Raw genomic sequence first — 8,548 nt, 5'->3', positions numbered from 1 at the left:
TTATTTCTATTTCTAAATTCAACCGAAAAATTCACTCATTCCCCTAAATAGGGCGCTTTTTCACGCTCGATGCGTCGCTGTTTTTACGTGCATACCACGCCTAGCGGGAGGCAACTTCTGCCTCGACCACGGCGGCTTCTTCCGCGGCGTTCAGGCCACCGTCCGTGGCCTCGTTTTCCTCGTCGATTGCGCGGTTGCGCATACCAGATGGTCCGGCTGCTAAATCCGCGCGTTCTCGGCCGTCATCGTCATTGTTTATCGCCTGGCCGGACATCCCGAGAAGACGACGGTTTCGTCTCCTCTCCCTGAACCGCGCTTGACGCTCACGAAGCGCTGCACGTCGCTGAGCGGTCCGTGGTGAAGCTGGTGGGGTTGGGGGAAGTCCAGCTCGACGTTCTTCCCGCCGGCGTGCTGTTGCTGCTCGCCGGTTGGCGTTGCGTCGCTCGTTACGGGCCCGCCGCACTTCCGCGCGTTGGGCCTCCAGCTCTGCTGCGTCTTCGTCCTGACGCTCGATGACGTTAACAGCCAATGCTGCCCGCTCCTCGTCCCACGCTCGCTGCAGTTGGGCCGTTATTCGCTTCGCGGCTTCGCAAATACGACTCCAGCTATCGGCGTCGCGCAACAAGTGCCGCTGGAGGGTGTCCGGACAGACAGGGTCCGGACCTCCCTCGCCGAGTAGCTCCTGTCGAACTGCCGCAAAGCGTGGGCACTCGAAGAAGGCGTGCTCCGCCGTCTCTGGGACGCCGACGCACAACTGGCAGTCTGGGGACGACGTGAATCCATTGTGGCACAAGTAGTCACGGAAAAATCCGTGTCCGGACAAAACCTGTGCCAGATGGAAAGTCATATCTCCATGTTTCCTAGACTGCCAGTCGCCGACCGATGGAATTACACGGTGCGTCCACCGCGTGTGCCGGCTAGCATCCTGTTGCAGTGCGTCGGCATCCCATTCCTCCTGCCAGCAGTCGATGGTGTTCTGCCGCTCCGTCGCCCGGATGTCCTCCCTCGTTGCAGCACGGTCTGGAGCAAGGAGTTGTTGGTGAACCCGAGCATCCTCGTTGATGAGGTGGCATATCGGTACGAGTCCAGCGAGTAGGGTGGCCGTCTCATACCTGACGGTACGGAATGCCCGTGCCACCCTGATGGCTGCTTTTCGCTGAACTCGTTGCAGCATCCGTCGGCACTCTCGCACCTGAGTTGCCTCAGCCCAGACGGGAGCAGCATACCGCAACACCGATTCTGCCACATACGCCAGCAGCCTTGACTTGGCCGTCCTGGGGCCGCTGTGGTTTTGCATGAGGCGCGTTACAGCTGCCACCACGCGCGACGCCTTTTCGGAGACTTTCGTGACGTGATCTCGCCATTTCAGGTGATCTTGGAGCTGCACGCCCAAGTACCTGATGCTCCTAGAAGACTGGACTTCCACGTCACCGACGCGAAATGTCACCTGCGGCGGAGTCTTCTTGCTTGAGATCAGGACGGCTTCAGTCTTGGCTGGGGCCAGCTCCAGACCGTGCTGTTGCATCCAACGTTGGACCTGGTCAACGGCCTCCTCTGCTCTCGCGCGAACCTCGTCCGTGGTGGTAGCAGGTACCAACAGCGCCAGATCGTCCGCGTATCCGATGACTTCGACGTCGGGAGGTAGCGGCACATCCAGCACCCCGTCATACATGATGTTCCACAGAGTTGGGCCCAGGATGGACCCCTGTGGAACACCGGCGGTTACATGCCGTACGGCGGGGCCTTCGCTCGTGTCAAAGTACAGCACACGATCCTCGAAGTAGCTTCGAAGCATCCGTTGGAGGCCGACGGGAACACCTTTTGCCTGAAGGGCGCTGGCAATGGATTGCCAGCTGGCCGTGTTGAACGCGTTCTTCACGTCCAACGCCACCACAAGCAAGAAACGGTTATCCCGGCCGTTCGTTCGCCGGAACGACATGGCGGTACGGCCGGCCTCAACAACCCGCTGGATGGCGCTCACTGTCGACCGCCCTCGACGAAATCCGAACTGCCGGTCCGACAGTCGGGGTGAAGACGGCTCCTCGAGATGTTCATTGAGGCGATTCAGGATGAGGCGCTCAAGTACCTTCCCCAGTGCGTCGAGCATGCAGAGGGGTCGGTACGAGCTGCTCTCTCCCGGAGGCTTCCCCTGCTTCGGCAGCAACACCAGTCGTTGCCTCTTCCACTGCGCCGGAAACGAAGCGCGGTTGAGGCAATCCTGGTACAGGACCCGGAAGACCTCCGGGAACAACATGATGGCCGTCTTCACTGCCGCATTCGGGATGCCATCGAGCCCTGGTGCTTTGTGATTTGCCATCTGGCTCGCGATGAGCAGCAGCTCGTCGTCCGTTACCGGTGCAATTCCCGCCGTTGTTGTTGCTCCCTCGACGCTTCCAACGTTGCTCAGCTGCGACCAGTCGCAGGGCGGATGCTCAGGGAAGAGGTCGGATACAATGCGTTCGAGGACGACCCGGTCCGCTTCTGAAGGCGTCCGACTGCCCCGGAGCCGGGACATGACGACACGGTATCCTGCCCCGAACGCATTCTCTTCTGCAATTTCGATCAGCTCCTGGAACAAGTTCCGCTTGCTAGCTCGAATTGCTCTACTGAGCTCCGCCCTTGCTGTCCTGTGCTCAGCTGCTGCTATGCTGCGCTCCTCCAAGTCAGCCGTCTGCAGCAACCGGTCACGGGCAACCTCGCAATTGTTCCTCAGTCGAGCCAGGAGGGGAGACCACCAAAAGATGTTCCGATGCGGGTCTTGGTGCACTCGGGTAACCCGTTGCATCGTCTCGTCGCAGGCCTTGAGCATGGCTGCGATCATACCCTCCTGGCTCGTTGCGCGTTGGACAAAGTCCGCAGCGAACAGCGCCTCGAGGAATGAGGAAGGAGAAAACTGCGAGGTTTTCCATCGGCGGCCAGCGTGACGCACACGCCTCTGGCTTGAGGAATCACCCTGCTGCGACGATGGTTGCCGCTGTCGTTGCTGCTGTTGCTGTTGTGATAACTGCTGCTGTTGTAAGGACTGCTGTTGCTGCTGCTGCTGTTGCTGCTGAGACGACTGCTGCGCTGTCTGCTGATGGTTCTGCAGTTGTTCGGGGGATGGTGGTGTTCCACCCACGGTGTAGAGAACATAGCGGTGGTCTGACGCGGTGTAGCTTGTGCTAACAACCCAGGTGTCAGGGCGAGCGATCGACGGGCTCGCGAATGCCACATCCACTATGCTCGGGAGAGCCACCCCGTTGCCATCAAACGTGTATTCCCGACCTTGATTAATCACGATTAGGCCAAGCTGCTCCACCATTCCGTGCAGCTCTTCCCCGCGGTCGCAAGTCCTCGGGCTGCCCCACTCCTCATGTCTGGCGTTAAAATCGCCGGCGACGACGACTTGAGGGTGGGAGAAGCCTTCGAGTTCTATTGCTTCCAAGAAGCGCTCGAACTCTGCGAGGTTAAGGCTTGGTGGAGCATAGCAGCTGATGAAAACCACTCCGCCGATCTGCGCTGCAACCAACCCCTGAGCTTCACTGCACCACACCCGCTGTATTGGTAGCTCACCGACAGCTACCACCGCTACCGCCTTGCAGCTGCTGAATGCCCACCGGCCGTTGTTTTCAGGTGGGCGCAGAACATCAGAGAGAATGAGCACGTCTGCTTTCTCCTCTCTGGCAGCTTGCAGCACCAGGTTCTGGGCATCACGGCCATGGCCCAGGTTCGCCTGCAGAACTTTCAGGGCCGGGAACATCGTTGGGCCGAACGAGCACATTCGCTGTGGCCTATGTGGTGAGCGCCACCGCACAGTGCGCACTTTGCCTCATTCTGGCAGGATCGTGCTTTGTGTCCGGTAAGCCCACAGCGGATGCACAGATTCTGCCGATCTGCGGTGGAACGGCAGTTCGAGGCGATGTGGCCCATCTCCAGACAGCGGAAACAGCGCTGTCGCTCTGGAGGCGTTGGTGGGGCTGCTCGAACCTTGCTCACACAGTCGCACAGGAACAGTTTAAGTCCTTCCAACTGCCGAGCCGACTTCACAGGTAGCCGGATGCGTGCTCGCTTCGAACCATCCGGTAGTTCCCAAATGCTGGCAGAAACAACTCCAGCACTTGCGCCAATCTTAGCATCGAGGGCAGCAATGATATCTTCCTCCGTAGCAAGGGGATCGATATCGACTACCAGCAGCTCACCCATTTCTGTGACAAGCCGACTGACGCCTGCGTCGCCGATGATTTTGCGGACGCCTTCCAGCATAAGCGGAGCGTTTGCCGTCTTGCTCAGCTCCATACGTAGCAGCCTAGCATGAGTTCGGCGGCCCTGCTTAATATGCCCTTTCATTTCGCTGTGAGCCGCGTCCAGACGAATGGCTTTGCGCACCTTGTCGTAAATGCCATCCCAGGTTTCGCCTTCGCTGGGAGACACCTCGATGATGTCAGGCCTCGGCTTTCGCTTACGCTGTAGCTGCTGCTGCTGCTGCATACGCTCCTGCTGTTGCTGCTGCGAGCCAGCGACCGCCTGTCGCTGTGGCTGACGTTGCTGCTGCTGCTGTTGATGCTGCGCGATACCGACTGCCTGTCGCTGTAGCTGACGCTGCTGCTGCTGCTGTTGCGGCTGCTGCTGGGAGCGTGGCTTACCCGTAGCTTTGCCGCGATATCTACGCCGTACGACCTCGCTGTAGGTCAGTTCCGGCACAGCGTCTTCGCGGACGGCTGTCGATGCCTCGCTGTGCGGCGGCATGACTACGCGCGACGTCGACGCGCGGGGCTGCTCCTGCTCGTGCTGATTCCGCTGTTGTTGTTGTTGCTGCTGCTGCTGTTGCGCAGAGGATCGGCGCGGCAACGGAGTTGGTGGTTGACGCGGACTAGATGACGGTTGTCCGCCGCCAACCTTTGCCGCCAACAGAGAGTTGAGCACATCTCGGTCGCGTTGATGTGCGGCGGCTAACTTCTCCATCTGCGCCTCGAGCTTCTCCTCACGGCGCTTTGCCTCCTCCTTTTCCTCCTGCAGCAGTTGGCACATGCCGGTTATCTGCTCCAGGAGTTTTGCGTTTTGCTCCTTCATAGCGATATTCTGCTCCTCGAGGCGTTGGATGGTTGCTCTGAGCAACTCGAGCTCCGGAGCCGGTGTCGCGGATGCAGCTTTTGGCTGTGCAGTGGGCTTGTTGATGCCTGTGGCGCTTACCCGAGGCAGCGCAACACGAGGCTCGGTCGCAAACAGCTTGGAACTGGGAGCCAAGCTGGTGCGGCAGTCCACCGACATCGCCCTAGCACCCGAGCGGGTCGATCTCCCGGGTGCTTCCATCGCGATAACCGACGTTCGCGATGGGTGGGGTAAAATGACCCTGGGGGTCGAGATGACCCCGGGGGTCGAATGACCCAGGGGGTCGGAATGACCCCTGGGATTCTGCGCCGCCTAGCTGGTGATCTGCTGCACGATGATGTCGGTTTCCGCTTCAACTCCGGTGTTCAGGGCGAAAAAGGTCCAATTTGTGCCCCCCTGGTGGGCGGGGGGGAGGGGGAAGGGGGTGGGGAAAAATTCAGGAGGGTGCGTCACACACGTGGGGAATTATTCCGCACCACTCCCAAATTTTCGCGGCACGTTCACTCGTCCAAACGGCTCGACCCGGAATTCCACCCTTTTTGGACCACTTTTCCGACTTTTTGACACTTATAAAATTTTTCACTGGGAGGGGGGGGGGTGGGAGCGGGGAAAATAATTTTCCCGGACTGCTGGGGTCACGCTCTACCACCCTACCAAAAATGAGAATTTTCGGGCGACCTCGACCTTATCCGACTCTTATCGGGCGCCCTACTCTATTCTGACCTCTGGGGGGGAGGGGGGAGGGGGGGGAGGGGGGAAAATAATTTTCCCGTAGTCGGCGTTACTTGCTCTACCACCCCTGCAAATTTGACAATTTTTCGGCACCTTCGGTTCCGCCGCCAACCGTCACCGGACCGAAAATTCAAATTTTGCCCCTTGGGAATTGCGCCCCGGCCAAATTTGTCCTATGGGTATTACTGAACTGTCACTTCCAAATGTCAAAATTTTTTTTCCCGATTTTCACTGTTTTTTTGGTCGATTCTTATTGTTTGCACAAAGATAAGCACAATGGTGAAAACCGCACTCGAATCCGACCAAAACTCACCGAGTTATTCACGATTTACTGTTTTTTTCGTTTTTACTGAGGACACGTGCCCCAGCAGTAGCACCCCCGACACTTTTGAATTCCGCGTTTTTTAACCGATTTTCGCACTTTTTTCGCTCGATTCACTATGAGTGTCACTACGCGCACCTTTCAAAACACACCCGGACAAAATCCGTGCAGTTTTCACTGAGTTTTTTTCATAACTAAATTCCCCATACAAAATGTATGGGGAAAAAACACATACACTTTTTTCAGCTTTCTACTGCACGAATCGTTGCAGAATCACTTCCAAACGCTTTAGAACCGTCAATTTACTTAAATTCAAGTGTTTGCGGCACCAATATCACGAAATTTTGCTCCCAAATTCCACACCCGGAAATCAGGTGCTACCGGGGGGGGGGCCCACGTACACACAAAAACACGATTTTTCACTTTTACAAGAAAATCACCGATTTTCAGGTAAATAACACCGTCTAAAGGTAAAACGGGTGCTCTGAACTCGTTTTTAGCACTTTCCGAGCGATCCGAGGCCGTTTTACACACTTTTTTCTGAAACTCTGTCGGAGCGTGTTTACATCCGTCTTCACTCGACGGCTACTCGATGAACACTACAGGGATAACTGGCTTGTGGCCGCCAAGCGTTCATAGCGACGTGGCTTTTTGATCCTTCGATGTCGGCTCTTCCTATCATTGTGAAGCAAAATTCACCAAGCGTAGGATTGTTCACCCTTTCAAGGGAACGTGAGCTGGGTTTAGACCGTCGTGAGACAGGTTAGTTTTACCCTACTGGTGTGTGCTTATAGTCGCTATCTTAACGGAATTCCTGTGCAGTACGAGAGGAACCACAGGTACGGACCACTGGCTCAATACTAGTCCGACCGGACTTTGGTATGACGCTACGTCCGCTGGATTATGCCTGAACGCCTCTAAGGTCGTAGCCAATCCGAGCTGATAGCGCTTCTCAAACCCATTAGGTGTTCGGAAGCTAGCGGGCCTAACAACCCTCTGAGATCCGTTGGAGTCTGCGTCTGCAGCCCGGCGTCTCATCCCGCTATACCTAGGCCGCAACGAGTGGAGTTCGCTGCACGTGTTAGTACCGTAACTGGGAACGCCGTTGGCTTGAGCTCTGCCCAACGTGGATATACCTAGTTTCGACACCTATCAACCGCCCGCAAACGACGGGACTTCAGGCTGGGAGCTGCGAGTTGTAGAGATGCGTTCGCATCGATCCTCTCAGGCGACCCATGCTTGGTGGTTTGTCCGTGTGCCCCTTCCTCGATGTGCGCAAGCTCGTCTTGGTCTGGGGACCACGTCGACACAGGGGATACTTTTGTGAGAGCAAGAGTGTACTTAGTTGAGTGTAGCAAGGGATCGCGTGCCCCTTCCTCGATGGCGCAACGAACCATCTTGGTCTGGGGACCGTGGTGCCGTGCTCTGGTGAAGCTTGGTGCGTGCTCTTTCCTTGTCAGACGAGTGACTTGACTTGGTCTGGAGACCGTTCCTTTACACTAGTGGACAAGAGCTGGCTACTTCCGTGTCAGACGAGTGACTTGACACGGTATGGAGCGGAACACGTAACACTAGTGAGCTTGTCGGCGTGCCTCGTTCTCGACTTGATTGTCTTGATGTGAGAAACGTGCCGACCAAACCAGTAAGCTTACACACCTGCTCGTTACAAGTTGTATAAGTTAATCCGTTTGGGCCGGTTGCCTTGCACATGATGGTGTTGTTGACCATGTTCGGTTAACACGTCGTGTGTCGAGGTGGCCGGCCTTGGTAGTAGGATGTCTTGTGCATGTGACGTGTTGACCTGGTTTGGTCGATGTGTCGTCGTGTACGAGATGACCTACTTACCCGTCAGTTGTCCAAGTTGTATCATGTGTTGACTTAGTTGACGTGTCATGTGCATGGATGATTGGCGTACGGGTCATGTATGGTGCACTTGCTTCAGTTGAAGGGATGTACTAGTACAGTTATATTAATTGTTTATTTCACGATCTGGTCTTTTGGCTGGATCGCGAAAAAAACGCTAAGTCCCAAATCTTGAACTCGAGAGGAGAGCGCTGATGACAACCTTTTGGACTGGAGCTCCCTAGAATTCGGCTTTTTCCTACTTTAAAGGGATGCACTGTTGTATGTATTGTTTATTCACGATCTGGTCGTTGGATTGGATCGTGAAAAAAAAACGCTAAGTCCCAGATCCTGAACTCGACAGGAAAGCGCTGATGGCAAACATTTTGACTGGAAGTCCCTAGAAAACGGCTTTTTCCTTATTGGCATTATGTGGCACGTTTATTGTGGCTAGAACATTAATTATCCCCCAAATGGCACCAACGCTTGGCGAAAGTCTCGAAATACTCCTATCCCGACGCACCAGCAACCGCAACACGATGCAAAATAAATTGCACGAGCTGC

General features: G+C 56.1%; 1 pseudogene; it reads left to right on the top strand.

The window, feature by feature from the left end:
* Positions 1-178, top strand: part of LOC133394800 (large subunit ribosomal RNA) — a 4,865-nt pseudogene extending 4,687 nt beyond the window's left edge.
* The last annotated feature ends 8,370 nt before the right edge of the window (positions 179-8,548 follow it).

This window comes from Anopheles gambiae (genome assembly GCF_943734735.2).
Source record: "Anopheles gambiae chromosome X unlocalized genomic scaffold, idAnoGambNW_F1_1 X_unloc_5, whole genome shotgun sequence".
In the NCBI taxonomy this organism is placed as follows: domain Eukaryota; kingdom Metazoa; phylum Arthropoda; class Insecta; order Diptera; family Culicidae; genus Anopheles; species Anopheles gambiae.
This window is presented reverse-complemented; position numbering and strand designations above follow the sequence as displayed.